Genomic DNA, 24490 nt, shown 5'->3' with positions numbered 1-24490 from the left:
CGGCTGTCATGGTATGGGCATGTTATGCAGAGGAACGAGGAACTTGATGTGAGAAAGGTCTTGAGAATGGATGTAGATGGATATAGAGGTAGGGGACGACCAAAGAAAGGATGGATGGATTGTGTGAGACGATATGGTTAGAAAGAATATTACTAGTGAGATGACGTCCAACAGAGAAGTATGGAAGAAGAAGAGATGCTGCGCCGACCCCAAGTAAAATTGGGATAAGGTCAGGAGGATGACTAATATTAATCCTAAGGGCTTAAAATGATAAAACTGAATTATAAAGGAATCCTATATAAACCGTACCTAAGTGATTAGGATTTTTAAAATAATCTTTTAAAAGGATTAAATATGGGTTGGAAGTTTGTATGGGAAAACGTTTCAGGTGATTAGATATGAGTCAAAGACAGTTGTTAGATTTTTTTTTAATTCGCTACTAAGATGGTTAAATAAAAGTCGAGATGGCCCAGTGGTTAGAACGCGTGCATCTTAACTGATGATTTCGGGTTCAAACCCAGGCAGGCACCACTGAAATTTCATGTGCTTAATCTGTGTTTATAACTCATCTCGTGCTCAGCGGTGAAGGAAAACATCGTGAGGAAACCTGCATGTGTCTAATTTCAACGAAATTCTGCCACATGTGTATTCCGCCAACCCGCATTGGAGCAGTGTGGTGGAATATGCTCCAAACCTTCTCCTCAAAGGAGAGGAGGCCTTTATCCCAGCAGTGGGACATTTACGGGCTGCTAATGCTAAAAAAAATGGTTAAATAAGGAATCAATTTTTGATAGACTTTCGTCGTTAAACAGACTGTACTGTGAGTTGTAACCCAGGCACTTCGTAGCTGTGAGCAATGAAAAACAAAAAAAAACTAATATTTAAGATGATTTAAAACGCAAATTTTAAAAATAGTTTGAATAGCTTTATGACATAGACTAGCACTATCTCAAATTCTTAATGTTTTATATAAAAAAAAAACAATAAATCAAAACAAAAAAAAACTATTTTTTTGATAAAAATCATCAGATATACAGACATTGTCCAGTTTAGAAATGGGTTTTTATTGTTTTAGAATAAAAATAATTCATTGGTGGGTTATGTCGATGAACGTTACATGGACTGTAACTGCAAGTTATATTTTCTCTAAAAGTCTATCTTAGTATAGATACTGTATAGACATACAGCGCCATCTCTTATTTAAGCACAAAACTAACTGTACACAGAATCAGCGCCATCTATTAGCCGCGCTCTTAACTTAAGCATTTAAATCAATACTTAATTGTATTATGTTTTTCGGCTCCCACGCTAGGAGCGCTGTATTCAATTGATTTCCCTGCGGTGAACTTATGAATTTTTCTATCTCTTTCTATTCGCTATAGTAGAGTGCGAGTAAAAGAGAAAGGTGATAAATTTTAGCCAGTACAACTTTGCATGAACTGAACTGTAAACTTGTTATGATGTCAGCCGTCAGTTGTAAACGCAATACCACCGTGGCGCGTTAAGAGTACATTTCGTGAATTAAAAATAACTTAACGTGTGTTTTAAACAAAAGTTATTATTAAAACTTATGTAATTCTAATACGCGTGTGTTATAAACGTCGTGGGTGTGTGTTTTTAAATATAATTGTGTGTATTGTGATGCTGGTCTTACGGTTAACGGTATCTGCCTGGTGAAGTTGTCTGAATTTTAAAGCACACTTCGATGTAGGCTGCAACGCGGAAGACGGATGTGCAACCATGTGTTAATGTCGAGTCCTTTTTAACGGTAAGATATTATACATATACCATTATTTTGGTATGTTATATACAATTATTAAAAACATAATCTTTGTTTAAAGTTTATGTAGTATAGGAATGCTTAAATCAATTCCCCCGTTTTATTCGAGTATGTTATATCAGTTCTTCACAATTTTATGATTAGTAAGTAATCAAAGTAAGGTCGTCATTTACTACTGATAATAATAATTATTAATATTAACTTAAATATTCTACTTATGCATTGTGTAAAATGTATTAAAGCTCAGCATGCACTTATGCGGATTGCGGAGCAAGTTTCCTTGTTAGTCTGCGTCTGCGCACGCCGTAATCACGGTTTTTATGGGTATTTGCATGAGTTACATGGCTTAGCTTAGCACAATTACATTCACAATTACACGCTTAGCACAATTATAAATGTATGTTATTCGTGTTAGATCATTTATTAATCATTGACGGTTACTAGAAGGAACTTATGTTAAAAACTACAAACATAATGCGAAGAATTGTCTACATTAAAAAAAAAATCTTGTTACTACTCTAGACCTATGTGAATTTCCGTCCGTGTGTGTATAACCTTAACTAAGAAATCTTTAATATATTTGGTCGTCCGCGTATGTGTATTGCAATTTGTCGATTTTTGCCGATAATGTAAAGTCGGCTCAAGACCTACCTTAAATTTATATAAAAACATACACACAATTCCAAATAACTGTCAACAAAAAGTATAAAAAATACCCAATTAAGACATACATAGTTAAGTTGGTTGAATAAAATTTATTCCAAATTCTTAAACAAGTAGCTTTAATAAATTGTTCTCACAAGACAAGGTTAAAAGCTCAGCAATTGCCTCTTACTCAGGTATGTAACGAAACAACTATTCGTCGTGAAATTAAGTATAATGAAACGCGTCACATAATAAAAGATAAAATAAGATAATATATGTGTATAAACATATAGGTATTTGGATAGTGATTAATACTTTGTCAAGTAATTTCACTTAAAATTCTTGTTATAGTTGGAAACATCAATGGATGCTACGTTGTCATGTAACAAAGAATACTGGAAATCTTTCTTTAAATTCAATGCAGTTTATATAAGTGTAATCGATTTTCACGATATTAAGAAACGAAACGGAATCTATTAAATAGTATTTGCTGATGACAATACAATAAAAATCCACCTGATTTTCTTGTTTTCCCGATTGTACATCAAAGAATATCATAAAGGACTATACAAAATACTTACCTTAGTAGAATACAGTTCTCAAATCTAGTCATTTTCGAGTCAATTCAGTAACGTAGAATTTCCACAAATCAAATCGATTTTTTGAAATTGAATATCGAACAATCCGACGGCCTTTCATACTTTCGAATCTAGCATCGATAGCAAAAACAAAATTGTACTGCACTCATTGTCGGTACAAAACGAACAATTGTGCTACAAATTACAATATAAAAACCAGAGCATTGCTTACTTTTAAGATGTCTTAGTAGTAACGATTAACTAATTTATTGAATCAACGTTTATTCATGTGTTTTCCGATAATAGCACTTTGGAATCAAATTACAGGACTAATAATTATTATTCAATGATTTTGAGAAGTCTTTACTTGCAGTTGAAAACGAAAATGAGTGCTGTGCTTGACAATACACCTGTTATTTAAAAAAAAAAAAAATTGCGAATTAATTCATACACACGACAGTCTCAAAAGACATTTAACTTAATAGATTTCAAAGTAAATATTGGAATTATTATTCATGCTTGTATGTTTTTCCAAGACACATCGAAATACGAAATTTTTTGGATTAAAATATTATTTACGTGGAATTAATTTTGGCTACAATGAGACTAAAGAGAGTGTAGTTCGACCTTGTAAGAAGGTCCGCTTCGCCATTCTCGACTGGTTTGTCACACACGGAGATCCGAATGAATCACACAAATAACATTTCTCTATCTGATAGAAATTGAACTGTGTGTAGCGAATATGTGTTTACTAATTAGAAACGATAGTAAATTTCTAGACCTTTTGATTATTAGACTTGCCTTTCAGAATTATTAAAATAAATACATAATTATATTCGATCATTATCTATACAAAATATATTTCCAATAAATGACATCCGAGGGACTTTAATATGTAATTACAATAAATTGATACGCTATGTTGATACAATGTGTATTTGTATATCCGAATAAACTTTACTTAAATATTCCATGCGATTTGCTAAATACCTCTACCTACTTTATAATGCACTACATACAGTTCTTGATAAACGTCTCCATTTATAACACAACACTGTTTCCCTTAACTACATACACACTTGTAACCCAAAGTTACTTCCAAAGTTCCGATAACAACTTCGCCGACATTCAAAACGCCATTTTATCGTTAATCTATAATTAATACTCAAGATCTCGACCTGTGATATCGCGTCTATATAATATTTAGTAATTAATTTAAACATTTTGAAACAGTGTGGTGATATAAGATGTTATTACCTAGAGCAATTTGCACAGAATTTAGTTGCACAGAAGTAGATATCTACAAACTAAAACAATGTGAAATGTTCACTATGTCAAAAATGTTAATTGTCTAAAACTAACATTATTAGGAAATTTTCTTTTAAGTTTAATGTATAAATATCTATAAATACTATACTGTTTTCAAACCATAAGAGGCAAAAGCCAAATATACAACATTTGATAGCAAATTGACGCGATATCATTAGTCGAGAGCTTGATCAATCTATGATACTCACTATGGATTTGCAAAAAAATGGCGTTTTGACCGTCGACAAAACTGTTATCGGAATTATTGACGTAAAATTAAAATGTATATAAGTAGTAAAGTGTAAAATGTTGTATTATAAATAAATATATATTAATGATAAAGTCTTAGTAGTGCATTATAGCCCAGTTATTAGCAAATCGTATGAAATACATAAATCTAAGGTTTGTTTATCTTTATTCACACTTGGATTGGGATGATTTCAAGTTCAACTCTTGTCTTCAATAACCGCCACCAAGTTCAACCGCAGCGAGTTTCCGACTCAACAGTCGATACGTGTATTGGCTTCCTGGAACAAGGTATTCCTTTCTGTGCTAAGATTCCCCAGATATAAATAACTTCGCCTATAAAAAAATAATAATGTCATTTTAAAAAGACATTATTACAATATACTTGTTTGAAAAGCTTGGACTGCGTTTTCGTTGATTTCCATACAGAATGTATAAATATAATTGTATTATATAGATTAAGTTTCTTCTTTAAGGTTAAGATTAAGTAACTACTGAGTTTCTCACCAATTCTAACCGGTAAAATCAATATTCTGAACCGGTGGTAGCTTGACATTCAACTTTTGGCTTATATAAATAATCTTCATACTCAAATATATATTTTTTTAATAATTAATACAGTTATTAAATATATTGCAATGATTTTATGTTTCCATGTACATTTTTTTCTTAAAAAAGGTTTATACAACGACAATAATAAACGACTAGTGTCTCGCCCGCGAAACTTTAAAATATTTTTTATGAATTTCGAAACCAATGACAGGTTTTGTTTTGATTTCATTTCATTGTAAACTTCAAGTCACTTAACTACATTTTGCGCCAAATTATAAAAGATCATTTAAATGACATTTTTAATGTCAAATAGTATACATTAGTTCATTTAGAATTGGTGTTTGTCGATAGCAATTTTCATTAATTTTGTTTACGTTTTTCATTTTTTTTGTATAAAGCCGCACTCTAGCCGACCAGTTACTTTTTTCGTCTCTAAAATTAATTATTGGTTAAATTGTAACAATTTAGTAAATTGCAATCAAGAATCATCTTTAAATTTCTGCACATCCACGACTGAAGCTCTTCAAAGTGAGACCATAACCAATTTTGTATGTGCAGCTACCGTCCCATAATCACTGGGCAAAAATCGGCTTACGCTATTAATATATAAGAAGATACAGTTTGCCTTATCCTAGCTATTGTTATAACTCGTCGTACCCCTGATGGTTCCTCCCCCTCACTCCTTTGCGAAGCTGCGGACGAAAATGAGTTTATAAATCGAAGTACTATCGAGGTCATTACCCTTTTAATTTGTACTTATGTGTCACCCGCCTAAGATTAATCAGCTGCAAGCAAATGCATACTACTTCACCTTTTGAACATCATATCAAAATTAAGAATATAATATATCAATTTACATGCATGTAATTTACGATTTGATTGTTACCTCTGACTACTAGATGGCGCTGTGTCAAATCTTTGATATTCCTACATCACGCTGGCGAGTTTCGCTATTCCTTTCATATAGAGTATTAAGAGGATTGTCTTAACGTATTTAGTTTACAATGAAATTTAGTTTTTTAACATTAGTGTACTGTACCCTAGTGGACAACTGTACAGTGTACACTATTTGTAGGATCCAGTGAGCTAGTTGTAACTATACAAAATAAGTAATTTATATTATGATTACATATTGTGTAATATATAACTTATTTTGTAATTGGAACGACGTGTAAACTGTATGCACAGATATTACCAGTATTCTAGGGTCAGTCGCTTGTGCCTTTGGGAATGTCATGTCTGTATTGGTTCCCCGTTACGATACGGGTGGACTGCTTGAGACGCTCGTGTATTTGATTAATGGATGAACATGACAAAAATTATATAATTGGGCTGATACGCCACTTGTTGACATCGTGTAAACAGCCTGTAAATGTTCCACTGCTGGACGATAAGTACTTTTTTTCGGATGTTTCTCTACCAGCTTCTTAGTCTTAAAGCACATGAAGCGCTTTCGTGCAAGCAGTGTTCTGGCAATCTCTTTTCGCCATCAAAAATATGTTAAGAGAGACCATGCGAAAACCATAGTGTTTGGAATCGGCTACACTGAGGTGGCACCTTCAGCCACACTATATCATTTATTTACTTACGAGGTATTTTTTTATTTTAACGCTAAGCACCTAAAGTCATGTCAAAGGAATTTTAAAAAGTACATTATTGCGTCTGTCATCGTTTTTGTTATAACTTGACTATCGGGATGACGATTCGAACATCCAGCGGTTACAATTCGGTAATTGCCTTACATCTGCTGCACCCTATCCCCCCCCCCTCTTATACTCGAGCGAAAAGATAAAATACATTTTATCGGAACAGGATTTATTTGCGATATACTTAGAAACAAATTGCCCATTCGATACAATGCACGAACATAAGTTCCTATAAAAAAGCAATTTAAAACGAACGTGTACGAATCCATAATTGCTGCGATGAATGGTAGCGAATAATCGACGCTCGGAGTCGCTTTGAACCAGTTACGAACATCACGAACGACACGAAATGGATACAAGCAAGACATGAATGAGAGGCTCGGATATCACACATATATGCAAATACGTGACGAGATTTGGAAAGACGTGTTAGGCAAATCTTTTTCAAACCGGCTCTCAGTTTCGTAAGTCATATTAATTGATTACAAATTGAATAAAATTGACACACTTAATACTTATATTGAGATGATATGAGATTATGATAAATATCTATCTATACAGCAATACTTTTGTTTTATCTGTGGTGAGTGAGCCAGTGTTATTTTAGAGTCAAGGAATTTAATTTGTTGCAAAGCTTAGCCATTGCGATCTGAGGATAATGAACATTTCTTGAACAATTCGTTAAGATATAAATTTAGAGAAATAAAAAAAAAAATTACTGTCGCTTCTCAATTTGTTTTTTAATAATGTTATGTATATATAAACATAAAGTATTATTCCAGAAATTGTGACGAACATACTATTAATACTAGGAATATAAACTTGTTACTTCCATTACCCGATTACACAGAGTTAGTAACTCTTTTATGGGACAATGTATACGTTTTTACAAAAATATTAAAATTAAGAAATCGTTAAACAGTGTTTGTGTGCTAAAGGAGATTACAACTAATGACTTCTTAGTTGATTTGGAAATGAGATGATCATCCCTAGGAGTTTCAAGTATCGATTTTTTAATTAGTTATTATATGAAAACAATAATTGTAAAATATGTCATTCAAAAAACCCGCTGAGTTTCTTTCGCCGAATCTTCTCAGGTCCGAGTTGTTTATTTCTACCGGCGAAAGTCTAAATCTAGTCTAGTGTACCTTCTAATCATAGAAAAAAGAAAGAAAATCTTACTAAAAATACTGAAACCTGGAAGGTTATGTTAACAATTAACGATGTGTTCCAATTAAATTTGATGGATTAGATATTGTCGATTATATTTATTGTGTAATTAAATATTATTTATAAAAGCAATCGGTAAACTTATAAGGTCATTACTATTGACACTGAAACATATAGCCCTTGATGCTAGTATGTATTTAATCGAGTTGTACTTTGACAGTTCAATGACCCTTTGCAATCACAGGTGTGATCTATTCCGCCACGTCAGGCATAGGACTGATCCTCTGCCTGGCGTGTCTAAATTTCCGTCCTGACAGCTGTTAATGAATTATTAACTAATTATCTCTAAATTGTTAATAAAATATTAACGTCTGAACTGTGGTGTGAACCCAGAACATTAGTATATATTTATGTAAACAACTAATTGGCTTCGCTCGGTTCTAGGGGTTCGTTCCGTCCTTGGAGTTCAAGCACGCTTTATTCCATTGCATTTTGGCCGTGAAAAAGTTACTTTATCATTGATAATATATGTATAGGTACAATTAATAATTAATTAATGCTTTATTTTGTTTATATTATATGCGTTCAGGAATCGTTAATTAAATCTACGCTTTGTACAGTTGTCGACATTTTACGTGCCGATTTCTGGCAATAGTCAACGTACAGTATGTGGCGTGTCATATGTGATAATTATTGTTAGCAACAAATAGCATTGCAACGCTCGTTAACGACGATTAGAAATAATTATAAAAGAGAAATTACTTGGAATCGTTGAAAAGCCAAACGATACATTTTTTTACGGTATCGGTAGGCGGACGAACAAATGGGCCACCTGATGTTAAGTGGTCACCACCGCCCATAGACAATGGCGCTGTAAGAAATATTAATCATTCCTTACATCACCAATCCGCCACCAACCTTGGGAACTAAGATGTTACGTCCTTTGTGCCTGTAGTTACACTGGCTCACTCACCCTTCAAACCGGAACACAACAATACTGAGTACTGCTGTTTGGCGGTAGAATATCTGATGAGTGGGTGGTACCTACCCAGACGGGCTTGCACAAAACCCTACCACGAAGTAAAATTTGCCAGACGATGAGAGGTACGTATTTGACAAGAGTCTGCCCGCTTCTTAATATCGTTAATTTTCTAATCAATACCAATATGTACATAATATTACGTAAAAAATTTAATATAATATTTTGTACGGAATGTTGCAAGGAGATAGTGTTTTTAATTTCTGCACGTTCAATGTTTCGGTATTCAGAATCAAAATAAACTTCATTCAAGTGGGCTCTTACGAGCACGTTTGTATCAACCTTGTATTTAGAAAATGTAAATAAGATATAGATATATTATAATATATGAAATAGATAAAATTATTTTCTTAATAGTTACATATACTACAACCGGAACAGCCTGTAAATTTCCCACTGCTGGGCTAAGGCCTCCTGTGCTTTGAAGAGAAGGTTTGGAGCTCATTCCAAAACCCTGATTCAATGCGGGTTGGTGGATACACACGTGGTGGTTCTTTTTTATGTTGGAGGTGGCAAACGAGCACGAGGCTCACCTGATGGAAATTAGACATTTTCAGATTTCTTCACGATGTTTCCCTTCATCGTTGAACACGAGATTAATTATAAACACAAATTAAGCACATGACAATTCAGTAGTGCTTGCCTGGGCTTAAACCCGCAATCATCGGGTAAGATGCACGCGTTCTAACCACTGGCCATGTCGGCTCTCTATATACATAGCACGTCATATTTTTGCTAAATTATCGATATCAAGGTCGATATTCATTTAGCTGTCTCATTTCAATAAACTATTATTGTAAAGGTAAGACAAAGACGGTATTATCAATTCAGTGTCTTGTCTTTTAATAATATTTTAACGTTTTATTAGCAATACAATGGCATATGAGCAAGTTTTGTTGAATACATTTTATAAAATCGATGCTTACTGCATTCGACCTTTAAAATATATTTTTAAATAACGTTTTTTTGAATGATTTGCAAAAGGTCAGTGTTATCTCGCTGTGCAAAATGATTCATAATTGATTCATAAATAAGTTTATTCTTCAGATTAGTTAGGAACAAGAATTTCTATTGTAATACAAATTATTTGAAATACCTATAATATCGTACAATCTTTAACGGTTAGATAAATTATTTATTGAGAAAAAAAATTAGTAATAGTTTATATTATTACACTGCTGCAAAGCTGGACTGCTCTAATACGCGTTGGATATACGTGGCAGATCCACAATGTGCAGGTTCCTTCACAAAGTCTTCCTTCACCGACGAGCAAGATGAATTATAGATACAATCAAGCACCTTAATGCAGTGCTTGCCCCGGGCTTAAACTCAGAATAATAGTTTAAGTTTTATGCCTTGTAATCACTGAGCCATTTCGGCTCCCTAATAACAACTATACACCATTTGATTTGCTCAAAGAGTAATTAACACAAAATAGTATTCTATTACCTGTAAATTTTCCCACTGCTGGGCTAAAGGCCTCCTCTCCCTTTGAGGAGAAGGTTTGGAGCATATTCCACCACGCTGCTCCAATGCGGGTTGGCGGAATACACATGTGGCAGAATTTCGTTGAAATTAGACACATGCAGGTTTCCTCGCGATGTTTTCCTTCACCGCCGAGCACGAGATGGATTATAAACACAAATAAAGCACATGAAAATTCAGTGGTGCCTGCCTGGGTTTGAACCCGAAATCATCGGTTAAGATGCACGCGTTCTAACCACTGGGCCATCTCGGCTCTATTCTATTAAACAATATTTTTTTTTATTTGTCGCATGTTACGTAATCAGTTGTTAAAGCCGATCATTATATTTATAATTCATTTGTTAGACAATTTAGCGCTCCCCTCCGGCTTCGACAGCCGGGGTGACAAACCCGGTCCGCCTCTAACCGCACCCCGGCCATATAATATTGATATAACACCTAATCATATCGCCATGAACGTACAATTTAGCCAATAAGCTCGCGAGGCTGGTAATAATAAGAGTTATACGGTGACAGGAGAGTGGAGGTCCAATGGCGTCTCAAGGCGATTTGCGTTCGCCTAGACAATTGTAAATTTAGAATTGTTGAATTAATTTTTATAATATTAAATATATTAAATCAAACAGCTGATATGATAAATCTCTAAGTGGACTTTTTAGACTTGCATAAACCACACGTATTACTAACTACCGTCATAACAATACTTACTATTATTGAGTTCCACTTTTAAGGATGTAAATGCAATGTAACTAAAAATACAAGAGACATATTTCCTACAGTGCCAATGCCTTTGGTTATAGTGACCACATACGTCAGGTGACCATTTGCCAATCCGCTTACATAGAGAAAGTTTTTATTTATTATAGTAACTATGTTTTCAAAAGAAATGTGTTTTGGAACAATTTCAATCGAAAAATTGTTATTGCTTTCGGACGAAATAAAAGATTAAAAACGCTTAAGTTAAACTGCACAAGATTTAACTCCAGACCGTAATAATTAATGTCAGGGATCTAAACCAAGCCATGAATAACCTAAACAGGATTTCAAGTAGGCTAACAATAAACTATGAGATACCGCGCCATTTTGAATAGGATAGATAAATAAATAAGAGGCAAAGGAAACTGTAAAGTGCCAACGTGATTTTTTATTGTCTGCGGTGGAGCGTGTAATGAAAAACTTTTTGTTTTTATAAAAGTTACGGCAAAGTAAACTCCGTTATGGCAATTTTTGAATTTAGATCAATTTCGAAATGTTTTAGTGTAACGTTTATTTTGATTAAACTTTTAATTTTAGGCTGTATGAATAAAAAAAAAAACACTATTATTATATCAAAATTTAAATTGCTATTTTCGATCGTCTTACTGATAGTTAAAGTAAAAATTGCTATTGGCTAGGGAAATAAAATACGAACCTGAGAAGATTTTTTCTGTCGTTATTTGTAGTTAGTTGTCGCCCACGCCTTGTGTTTTAGGGGGTTGGTCTTAAATTGTTACGCATATAGAAGTTCAAACTTGCTTCCTACCAAATTTCGTTAAATTCGGTTCAGTTGGCCGTGAAAGAGCAACAGAAAGACAGACAGACCTTCTTTCGCATTTATAATATTAGACTAGATTTATTAATTTTTCAATACGTTAAGTAAATTGCTATGAGGTTATCGTTTCATACCCAATTGCTATCAACACTAATTGCACATAAATATGCCTTTAAATTTTTTTTTATTTAGCAACAGCGACAAAATTGATTACTTACTATGTTTCTGTTGTAATACCGTATACATCGACGCTACAAAAGAGTCACTGACTTTGTGCAGTCGAGATTGTATTTGTTCATTGTACCAATATTACGAGTATAACATTATCTCAGATAATACTGTGGTTAAAACAGCTCCGGAATATACTCAGACCTAAAGCTTAAGACCGAAGACTTTTTTTTTTAGCATTAGCAGCCTGTAAATTTCCCACTGCTGGGCTAAAGGCCTCCTCTCCCTTTGAGGAGAAGGTTTGGAGCATATTCCACCACGCTGCTCCAATGCGGGTTGGTGGAATACACATGTGGCAGAATTTCGTTGAAATTAGACACATGCAGGTTTCCTCGCGATGTTTTCCTTCACCGCCGAGCACGAGATTAATTATAAACACAAATAAAGCACATGAAAATTCAGTGGTGCCTGCCTGGGTTTGAACCCGAAATCATCGGTTAAGATGCACGCGTTCTAACCACTGGGCCATCTCGGCTCTACGACCGACCGACCGAAGACTTAGTTACAGATATATGCAATCAAAAAACAATATTCAGCGAGATGTTGTTAGAAATTCCTTCTACAGCTTTAATTCCATTTAAAACGTGTTATACGACACTGACCGGACTATAATACAATACACAGTTTCACTTTCAAATGTCAAAAGGAAATAATACGAATACGAACAAAACGAATGACAATTGCACTCGACTTTCTTTTTTATTTCAATGCAGATAAAGTTTACAATGCCGATCCTATGAAATGATTCTCTTTTGTCAGGGTTGTCAAATGGAAAAGATTGCTATAATATTAATAATGGAAGGAAATTAACTCGAAATATGCCATAAAAATCTATCTATGGGGTTATTATGTAATAAATAAGAAATCCAATTAATATAAAAAATGGGGAGACGCATTTATAGGGTTCAATCTATTACGCATTTAATATTACAATATACAATCCGCAAAAAAAACCACTTCCGTGGTTCCGGTTCACACTTGTCACCACTTGGTGGTAATTGCAATAAAACACGAAAATTTCAACATTATGTTTTAATTGTCGAGACCCTTTATATAATGGGACGATGCAAACGCTAGCGCGATTCAGAAACCGGGCCCCTCATACACATTTTCAGCATGCAAGCATGCTGATATGCAAATATTAAGTTACAAAATAATAATAATAATAATAAAGATACTGTTAATCAAATATAATTAAAATTTTGACCACTACTATCATTATCTTATGTATTTACACGCAATCACTAAACATAAACAATTTAAATTTGTACTAAAAATAATGTAAAATACAATAAGGCTTCATCATGAAGTTAAAGCCGTCACCCTTACCGCGTGGATTAAAAAAATTCACTCCAAACGTTTAATATCACGCCTTACGAAGTACAACTTCACAAAGCTAAGACCAACGCTTAATACTTACAACACGACTGAAAAAATCTATTATAATTCATTGAAAATGTAACTCATTATTTCGACAGATTTTTAATGGCATAATTGCTATATTTAAAAGTATAATGACTTCAACGCACATGTATGTGCAATGTACGCAATTAAATCACACAGTTGTAACTTTTTTATTTAATCGTCTTATAAATGTGTTTAATGCATTTAATAATATTTTATCATTTAAACGTTTGTTTCGTCGTTTTAAATTAATATTAAAATAAAAATTGAATTAAATTATACTAAGATTGTAAAGAGGTAAGGTTTTAGTTAGTTTTTTTTTTTTTTTTTATTCAAGAATTACAGAACAGATTGATAAGAAAAAATATTTTATGGTTTATAGGTTATATTTTCGAAAAGGACATGTAACAAGGAAATATATGTCGTATATTTGTGTAATAACGTGGAGTCATTGATTTAGGTTTATTATAAATGTAATTAGTCATTGGTAGGGCTTAGTGCAAGCCCGTCGCGGTAGGTACTACCCACTTATATATTTCATCTCCAAGCAGCAATACTGAGCATTCTTGTGTTATGGTTCTGGTTTGTAAGCCAGTACTACAGGCACTACTGATATAAAATCTTTGTTCTCAAATCTTGTATTGCATCAGGGTAAACATAATTAATAAGAAATTAAATAAATGACTATGTATTTCATTTGAGAATAATAGTAACTACTGAGTTTCTTGTTGATTCTTTATGTTAGTATCCATATTTTAAACGTATGATAGTAACTTTACCGACAACCCAGAAAGTTCTCGAGTTAAGAACATTTTTGGAATATAATTTTAGCAAATAACGACGATTTCTTTGCGTTTCTGATAAGAACCCACCAACCCGTATTGGAATAGCGTGATGGAATAAGGAGATGCAGCCTGAGCCCTGTAGTATGTCATTTACAGAGTTACTTTTTACGTTTACTTTACTTCATAAAGGGAGAGTGTGTACGTTACTTTTATACGTAACTGCGAATTGATTTATAAGTAATGAATATTCACGGACGTCATTGTTGTGAAACAGAATCAAATCTCGGTACGATATTGTTGAGAAATTGATTCAATTGCCTTACATTGTTCCAGCCCACCTGGTGGTTATGTGACCAGTTACGTTACGTGACTGTCGGCGTGCTGGCATTGTCTCAATAATATATCAACTGGCATGAACTGTAGGAACTAACGAGTCGATTTAGAACAATCGTAAGTTGTTCGAACCTGATATGCGACATTGACTTTATAATTATATTCCTTAAAGGATATAACCATCAAAATTGCGTATCACCTTAAGTCGATTTTTAAGTAAGTCACGACCGTGGTCAGCGTTATGTATCAATTTGTTTCATATTTCTTAAACAAAAACAATCATAATTAATAAAAAATAAAAAAATTTTACTTTAAAAAATAAAATTGAACGACAATAGCGCAATTGTTTATGGGCTGCCTGGCGATTTATAAAGTCGCAAGTTCAATTCTGACATTAGGTTATTAACGTCCCCATTCATACTTTGATATGTTTTTGTAACATAATTCATTCATTATCTTCTATAGATCGTGGGGTGATGGTATATAGTCTTCTTTGATTTTTTGAAATCCGACCAGTAGTTCCTGAGATTAGCGCGTCCAACCAAACAAACAGACAAACTTTTCAGCTTTATACTATTCGTATAGATTTATTTGTAAAATTACATTAAATAATACTAAGAAATAAATCTGTTATGTTGGATCTTATTTATTAAGATGTTTAAGGTTTCAAAGGAATGTTATTTGACATTATATGTATACATCGATCCGCTTTGACCTCGAAAACCGGTGCTAATAAAAACTTAACCTAAATGCGAACTGTATACGACCCGAACATCTAAAATTATGAAGTACTTCTTTAGGCCTAAATTAATAATCAGAATTTGCATGAATTCTGAACCGGTACCAAATAAGGACATTCAATTGAAATTCTTGAATTTAATTCATACCCTGCGGATAAGGCAAGGTAACCTGACTAAATATGAAAGACTAAAAGTTCATTGGTTTAGTCTCGGTGAAGTGATAAACAGATTAGACAGTATTACTTTCACATTTATAATATTGATCCGACTTACAATTAAAATTACTGCACGAAAATTAACGAACACTGACACCACGCTTTGGAGCATTATATAATCTTGTATGAGAAGGTTTGGAGCATATTCCACCAAACTGCTCCAATTTGAGTTGGTGGCAGTATTTCATTGAAATTAGATACATACGGGTTTCCTCACTAACGCTTTTCTTCACCGCCGAGTACAAGATAAACACTAATTAGGCACATGAAAATTAATTAGTGCTTGCCTGGGTTTGAACCCGCAATCATCAGTTAAGATGCACGTGTTCTAACCGCTGGCCCATATCGGCTCCAATACGAGCCTTATTAACTAACAATATTTAACATAAGCTTTGAATGTAAAATGATCTGCGGGATTTTATGTTTCCAGCTGTACCACTTAATGCAATTTATTGGTGTTCGTGAAATGGATACGCGTAAATTATTCGGGTAAATTCATATTCGATTACGCATATAATAGGTTTAATTCGTTACAAGTTATATTTATGAGTCAGTTATTTACCGGTGGGTGGAGATTAAGAAGATCAGGGTTGACAAGTGTCCCTTGTGAAGCAGGATGTCCTAGCAACACGGCTTTAATAAAGATTCCTGCGATACTATACACTGTATCTACGGGATGTTGATCCTGCTGTCTTGATGAGGCAGAAATCCTACTTACATGTAAGACCTTGCGTGGCATGATGTGGACTCGTGCCCGCAAGTCCTGCCTGAAGAGTCGAATGACAAAAAATATTAATATTAATAACACTACTTTGTATTTTCAGTGTAATTTGAGGCAAACTCTATTTTATTTATGCATTAATAAATATACTACAGAATGTCTCTAAAATTATCGGCGTTTCTCTACTACATTGTGTACGTATTATACATATAAACCTTCCTCTCGAATCAATCTATCTGTTAAAAAACACGCATCAAAATCCGTTGTGTAATTTTAATAATCTAAGCATACATAGGGACCGACTACAGCAAGCGACTTTGTTTTATACTATGTTATGATTTAAAACTACGCACTTTTGAATCTTCATTTTTCAAGATAAATTAAACTACAGCTTAAAAAACTGGTTCACAATTTGGATTCTACCGAGAGGAAGAGAAGAAGAAGAGAAGTTTTTTTATTAGTTAATATCCTAGAAATTATGACGCCAGTCCAGCCTTAGTAGCTCAACGGTAAACGCTGTCTAGCGATGTGAAAGTCGCAGATTCGACCCTGACCTATGGTCGTACACGCTCCTTGCAAAAGATTTATGCTTTGAGAGCTCAACTTATTAATAATCCTAATTATAATTAGATATAATATAGAAATTGCCTTAAGTACAACCTGATGTGATAGGTACTTGTTTGGTCGCAAATTACAATTTCGAACTTTTATTATATGTAACCTTTGAGTAGAACGTATCTTCTCTTTTCTTTATAGGAAGATAAGTTAGACTCTCTTTTTTTAATGTAGTTAATGTTTGCAATGAATACTTAATGTTACTTTTGATATAGTTGAGCTGAGCAAACAGAATAAGGAATTAATTGTACAAGGGCACGTACGCTTATTCTTACGACATATAATCTCTAAATATTTATATCTAAGAATACATAGTATATCAGTAAAAATTGAATATGATGGACACAATTAGATCAAGATTAAATTTATTAAATAGCGTAACTAAACTCATCGTATAATATATATACCGAAATATCGAGAAAAAAAATGTATTTATATTCTATGTCGCGCACATCTTATCTGTAGTTATATACTATGTATGTATATCAAGTATTGCTCAAGCTAACATAAGTTAGCGAACGGGTTACCCGTTTCACAGCATTGTAAGCATTACTGACGCGCTGTTCTAGTGAGCAATCTGTGTGGTTAGGAACGAAGTTCGTTGCGCTTACTTACTCAATATAACGAACCGACTTGATAGAATATACTTAAAACATCGTAGATGACATGCAAATGGGACACCTGATGGTAAGTGGTAACCATCCCCATAGACAGTGACGCTGTAAAAAATATTAACCATCCTTTGGGAACTAAGATGTTTTACTAAGAATTGCTGTTTGACGGTAGAATACCTGGACAGTTTTGCCCAAAGTCCTACCACCAAGTGAAGTCCTTTTCTTTTGTGAGGTCTATTCTGATAAGTTTCTTTTTATTAATATTATAATATATTTATTTTAATCGTTCCTTAAATCGCCAATGCGCCACCAATCTTGCGAACTAACATGTTATGACCCTCGTGCCTGTAGTTCCACTGGCTCACTTATCTTTCAAACTGGTAAAATACTGGTAGTGAATAAATAGGTAATATATTAACAGCAAAGTCAAAGACAATATAGATATATATGTATCAGCTAGTAACTTTACGATTGACAAGTGCGTGTTAAAACTTACTTGATTAATGTTTTTGATATGACCTGATGACCTTGATATACGAATCGCAAGGAAAATGTTTAGTTCTAGGTATCTGACGTCACTGGTTTTTTGGATCTCATCCCATATAATTCTTTAAACAAATATATAGAAACCAATTTTATGATACAATAATAAAAAGCCTAACGGTGTTCCCAGCAGCTGCGTTACTAACTTAATTCAGGATATTTTATTTACTTCAATTAGTAAAATTTGTCAGCTGGCTAGCGCATGTAAAGCTCAACCAAATATTGCGTTTTCAAACCAGGGCAAAGCAGCATTACATCGAGGTTAAAACTGGATGTGTCTTGTTTTTAATTCACGTGCATACTTTTTTCTCCATATTGATAAAGTCAGTACAGTTTACAACTTTTTGCATACACATTTTGCAGTTTTGCAACAGTACTATTAAATAGATAATATAACATATTACCCAGAACAATGAAAAAAAATAAAGTGTCTGTATCATTTCTTGCGTGAAATCTCGCAACTTTTGTCTCATCGATCTGTTGCGCAATACGATCTAGCACGGAGGCAAGTTTTTACGCTGTTTGAACACGTTTGACGTGTAAAATGCGATCTCTGTACATTTAATTAGACGTGATGGTGAATTTATAAATATTATCTTAATTAATAAGTTAATTTAGATTATGAATTAAGATAAAAGTGATTAAAAACACATTTTTTTTTTGCTATCCATACTGATGTTGTATGGATAGCAAAATACTTGATCTTTCCGCTAGTTAGATATGAAAAAAAAAATCTCCTGTACTAAAATTGCAGTAATTCATAATCTCTCCTGGCATACGACAGTCTATGACGACCAGTGTTGTGGTGAAGTTATCACATCGCGCTGAGTGATCAGTTTTGGTAGCAAATATGTTGCGTCACGTTACTTTTTAAAATTAATAGTTATATATATTTTCTTCTTATAAAAGTCTACTTGTTTGGAGTGTTCCGTTTTAATTTAAAATTTGTGGTAAATACTGTACATCTCGTACTGTCGTATAGTAAAGGACCATTTTGGTCGCCTAATAGGTGATATGCCTTGGATGTCACGAGGGAAAACTCGGAGTCAAAAATAAATTATAATAAATGCAATTTTTTTAAATGTTGATTTATTGTAGCGTTAAATTATAATTATGATATTTGACCCTAATAATTAGAAATTACAGATATAATATATGTATGAGCGCCGATTATTCAGTAATAGAATATCTATGTGTATGTGTCGCAAGAAACGTAATCGAAACAAGCGTGCATTCCGAAGCACGTAGGATTGAAAGAAATCTTAGATATCTTTATTAAAAAAGTTGTATGATTGAACGCGCTTATCTTAGAAAATACCTAATTCGACTACTGAATAAATAAAATCGTTTCTTGAGAGGCGTTACCGATGCTTACGGAGAAAAAGGACCCAGGTCTTTTTAGCACAACGTCACATCCCACACTAGTTTATTGGGCGGAAGAGAGTTCCATGGTGATTTCATTTACTAAAATATACTCTGCGAAAAAAACTATTGACAATTTGGGAACTCAGGCAACTAAGGAAAAAAAACAAAAATCAGGCGTTACTTTGCATAATATTACCATACACCAAGTAAAAAAGATTAAATATAACTCAAATAAAGCCATTTCACGTATATTTGAGTCTGTCTGAACCAATGTCTGTGTACTTTGCACAAGTATTATGTATGCACCTACTAAAAGCAGTTTTTTGAAAACAAAAATGGTTAAGGAGGGCCTGGAAGTTAGTATGGAAATTTGTCATTTTGAAAATTAATAAAAACGAAAGTTGGTGTTAAGGATTTTATTTATAAATTATCATACGAAAATAGAATAATTGACAATTAGTTTTATGAACCTTGTGTCACACGTTGTAGTTAGAAACGTGAACGATTTATGGTCTTTTGCCTTTGATATGAAAAAAGGGATTAAAACAGAGGAATGAACTTTAAACAAATTGACCAACATATGTGAAAAGTCAAATGGTTATTCAAATGTTAATGATGAATCCTGTCGAGCATAATAGAGAAGTGGAATAAAGAATTGCTATCCCTCTTTAAAGTCAAGCGTGAGATAGAGATAGAATCACTGTCTTCGAGGTATTGACTAGGGCTGCCGATCCCTAAAGTACAAACGAACACATTGCTCGGGAATACATTTTAGACAATTTCGTATGGACATACGTTTTTGCATAACCGGATTTAAAACCTTAAAATTATTCAGCAACTTCTCGTCTCTTCTCTAAGTGCTGCAATTGTTTTGTGCTCAGTTTAATATACTGACAAAAATTCTGAAACTGAAATGCCAAAAATTTTCTGTTAAACTCAAACTCAAATTCCTTTATTCAATAAAGAAGCATTACACTTTCTTATTGATAGTCCAATTAAACACTACCACCGGTTCGGAAAAGGAAACACCCTGACCTGAGAAGAACCGGCGAAAGAAACTCAGCGGGTCTTTTTTTTTTTTTGTTAAATACTTTTGACCTGACAAACCGCTTTATAGTTTAAATATGTGTATTGCCATATGTTACGTTAACAGAGGCTTGTATGTGGGATCAATTGACATTATACTCTATTCTAACCATAGCAGGAAAAAAGACGAATAATACACAACATTTGACAGCAGCTTGACGCGATATCATTGGTCGAGAGCTTGATTAATCTATGATATTCACTATGGATTTACGAAAAAATTGCGTTTTGAATGTCGACGAAACCGTTATTGGAATTTTGGAAGTAAAATTAAAGTGGATATAAGTAGTTACGTGTAATAGTGTTGTAATATAAATAAAGATATATTAATAATAAACTCTTATTAGTGCACAATATAGCTGAGTTATTAGCAAATCGCATGAAAAACGTAAATCTAAGGTTTGTTTATCTTTTTTCCTACTTTCATTGGAATAGGCTAAACACACTAAGCGATACCGCTTACGCATGCGCCGAAAAGACATGACAATTCTAAATAGACGACTGAAAAATAATGAATTTATCGTCGTGCCGTTATGAGTATCATCTAAACATAATTTAGCCGAACAAGAGGGAATCAAACATATTTAAGGTCAGGTGTTTAATTTTGTAGAAATAAAATAAAATATTTCGGTAGCACTGCGTCGACAACTGACACACACTAAAACACCTTATAACGTGTTCACACTGCCGCTGGTTCGACATTATTATCGTTTTACAATAAATTGGTGGTGTTTAAACTTACCTTTAAATTCATACTAATATGATAAATATGTAATAATACAATTTTTATGGAATTTAATTTATTTAACACCAGATAAAGAGACCGAATACTCGAAATAATCATAAATAGATTTGAAATTGTATGAAGAAGGAATTATTTAAGATATCTTGAAGTACAGACAATAGCCGAAAAATCGTGAAATCTGAAAAAAAAAAGCTATGTATTCAATTACAGATTTACGGAAGAAATAACATAACAATAGTACTACCTAACTGGATTATTTTACAGTTGTGAATAATATAAGTTTCGGTAGAAGACCAAATCCAGACCTAATGTTGAGATAATGTTCTTAGCAGGCAGCGGTCGAATGGACGATGTAAATTTTTAAGTGGTGAATAAAATCATTAAAAAGTATATTATTTATATGTTAATTTAATTTTAAATAAGGAACAATATGTTGTTTTAAATTCGCTTTATGTCACTGTGTGTCACATGCGTCCAACATGGTCACGGTGTAACGTGACCACGATCAGACTTAACCGGATTGAGATCGGACCGAGAAAACTGTGATCAAGATGATAGTGTGAATCGACCCTAATGGTCGGTACAAGACGCATGAGGTCATTTGCGCGTAACTGTACGATAATGTCGATTGTAACGGTCGTTGTGACGGGGTCAGGTATAGCTGAGCATTGAGCCTGACAATGTCGTCATTATGTACTTACGTTTCAAGATGTTCGCACGGCTATCATTCATGACATGATGAATACCAAATAATATAATATTAAGAAGAGTTAAAATTTGTTTGTTTGTATGTAGAGGGTATCTCTGGAACTGATGATCCAATTTTAATTTTTCAGGAAAGTCTACGTTACTCCTTAGCGCTAAAGGGTATATAATATATTTATGAAATTAATTTGCATGCGTGCGAAGTCGGGCCGGATCGCTAGTGTTAAATATGAAAGTTTAAATATTATGTTAAGATATTATTAAAATTGGGACACAGTCGCGTGTTGACATATCAACAGAGGAGCACATCGGTGCGCTTATACGTTGTGAGGCGTGCAAATGACAAAGACCTTATTAAAGTTATTACACCTGACCTAATGTTATATTAACGTAACTAAGATCCTGACTCTTCATATGTGCATGACAAGATAATATATACGAGTACCTACCTAATATATACAAGTAGGCTCTTTCTTATACACAGGCACACGTCTGAATCATCATCATCAATCATTTTACAAATTAAATGTAAAACTAACGTCAGTTCGATATGTTGTATTTACCAAATAGACAGGTAACTATCAATACTCACTCCTTTTTAAAATTAAACATTCTGAAAGATATACAAATAAACAATATATTTTTCTTAGTGTCTTGTATACAATATATCTCAGTTATAAAATGTTATATAGTAAATAACACAAATGAATAATAGTCATTATTATTAAAACTGATTAGATAAACGCATGGCCATCTTGGAAATTAAATTAATTCATTGTTCAAATATTTCGAAACACAATATAGACGAAAATTTATTTTCAAACAATGGTCCGAATCTGTTATTTAAATCTATAACAAATAGACTAATTGTGTGAGTAGATTCAGGGTAACCGACGATCCGTTAACAATATCTAAAAATTCCCAAGCATCTAGCGTAACTCACAGCATTCATCGCAAGTTTTAAAGATTGCCATGCGAATTAATTGCGCAACGTGTTACATATCTGATTCTTAAGCGTGTTTTTTAAAGTGGATTCCCAGAATTAAAATATTTCCAATAAATATAGCGACGTCAAAAGGAGGTTGGAGTTAAGCAATAGTAATACTATATGGAAAAAAAAAAACAAAATTAATTTAGATTATCTCTACATAGTATAAAACGCAGTCGCTTCATGCTGTCTTTACGCTTAGAACATTGACGTGGACATCCAACAACGAGTGTTTTAAGAGGAACGTAATAGGCGAGAAAATCCAAGAATTACAACTTTGTTTTCTTACTAAATATGATCCCGAGTCCTGGGTTCAAACTCCAGCAGAGTTATTCGGTAATAAGAAACTGAGAACTAACCGAATAAAACAAGCGTGACATTTTAGGATGTGATATGCCATATTGACTCCAATAATAATAAATTTTATAGGATACACGTGTCAAAATGGCGTATCAACGTAAGTCGGTTGTCACGATTGAGATACGAAGCGAATTTTTATAGAATCCCACTAGGTCTGGCTGATAAGGGTTTTACTGTCAATTTTTTTTTATTGAATTTTAATTTGATTAATAATTCGTCATATATAAGCATAGTGAGGATCCCTGCAATCACGTCACGCGTGTTCTACCCTCAGTGACGCAATAATAAAATAAAAGCGCAATGGAATGAGATCCTTATTTTATTTATTTAGTCTTTATTGTGCACGATCCCTACTAATATTATAAATAAGAACGTAATCATCTGTTACTCTTTAAACTTAAACTGCTGAATCGAATTAGATAAAATGGGGACAGTTTAAGCCACGGAGAAGGACAAAGGTTAGGGTTTGGAAAGGGGGTGAAAGTTTGTCTCATGATGGGAGAATCCATCAATTCTTAAAGAAGGAATATAAAACTCATTATAATTTAACTTTTTGTTATCCTTAAATAATGTTTGTGCATTTTTGTCTAAAGTGGTTAATGTAAGTACTATAAAGTCTTATAAATTTCGCGAAGGTTAAGTGCTTTTTGCTAGTTTAAAAAATAAAAGGACACAGATAAAGTATCAGCTAGAGTTGTCTAATCCAGTCAAACTGTATTTATGTTTACGATAAGACAAAAATCAGGTATTGTGAAAATCCTTCTCAAGAAGCAAAGGTATATATTTTTATATCTTTTATAAAATAGCTAGGCGGACTGGGAAATTGGCCACCAGACGGTAATGGTCTCCACCATAGACAATAGCGATTTAAGAAATATTAACAATTCCTTACATAGGCCTTGAAACCGGAATACAACAATACTGAGTACGACTGTTTGGCAGTTAATTTTATATATAAGTATTGTCATTCCTTAGACTATGTTCTAGGAATAATAGTGGAATATAAAACTCATTATGCTAATCTTGACATTTAGCACATTGTTCGCGCTCCGTGCAGCGGCCG

At 33.4% G+C, this 24490-nt stretch overlaps 1 protein-coding gene and 1 long non-coding RNA gene across 3 annotated transcripts in view; one reads left to right on the top strand and one right to left on the bottom strand.

The window, feature by feature from the left end:
• Window positions 1-49: 49 nt before the first annotated feature.
• LOC125067551 lies at window positions 50-22576 on the bottom strand. Its single transcript, XR_007119730.1, has 3 exons — window positions 22562-22576; window positions 21878-21884; window positions 50-242 (listed from the first exon to the last, which is right to left on the bottom strand). It is a non-coding gene; the product is annotated as an uncharacterized LOC125067551 (long non-coding RNA).
• Window positions 1486-24490, top strand: part of LOC125067550 (cadherin-87A-like) — a 48999-nt gene continuing 25994 nt past the window's right edge. For both annotated transcript variants that reach the window (XM_047676212.1, XM_047676211.1), the window contains exon 1: window positions 1486-1768. The gene's annotated coding sequence lies outside the window, so the exon portion shown is untranslated. The remainder of the gene's footprint in view (window positions 1769-24490) is intronic.

The sequence above is a fragment of the Vanessa atalanta genome, chromosome 11 (genome assembly GCF_905147765.1).
Source record: "Vanessa atalanta chromosome 11, ilVanAtal1.2, whole genome shotgun sequence".
Taxonomy (NCBI): domain Eukaryota; kingdom Metazoa; phylum Arthropoda; class Insecta; order Lepidoptera; family Nymphalidae; genus Vanessa; species Vanessa atalanta.
Note: the sequence above shows the minus strand (reverse complement) of the source record. Positions and strands in the feature narration are given on the sequence as shown.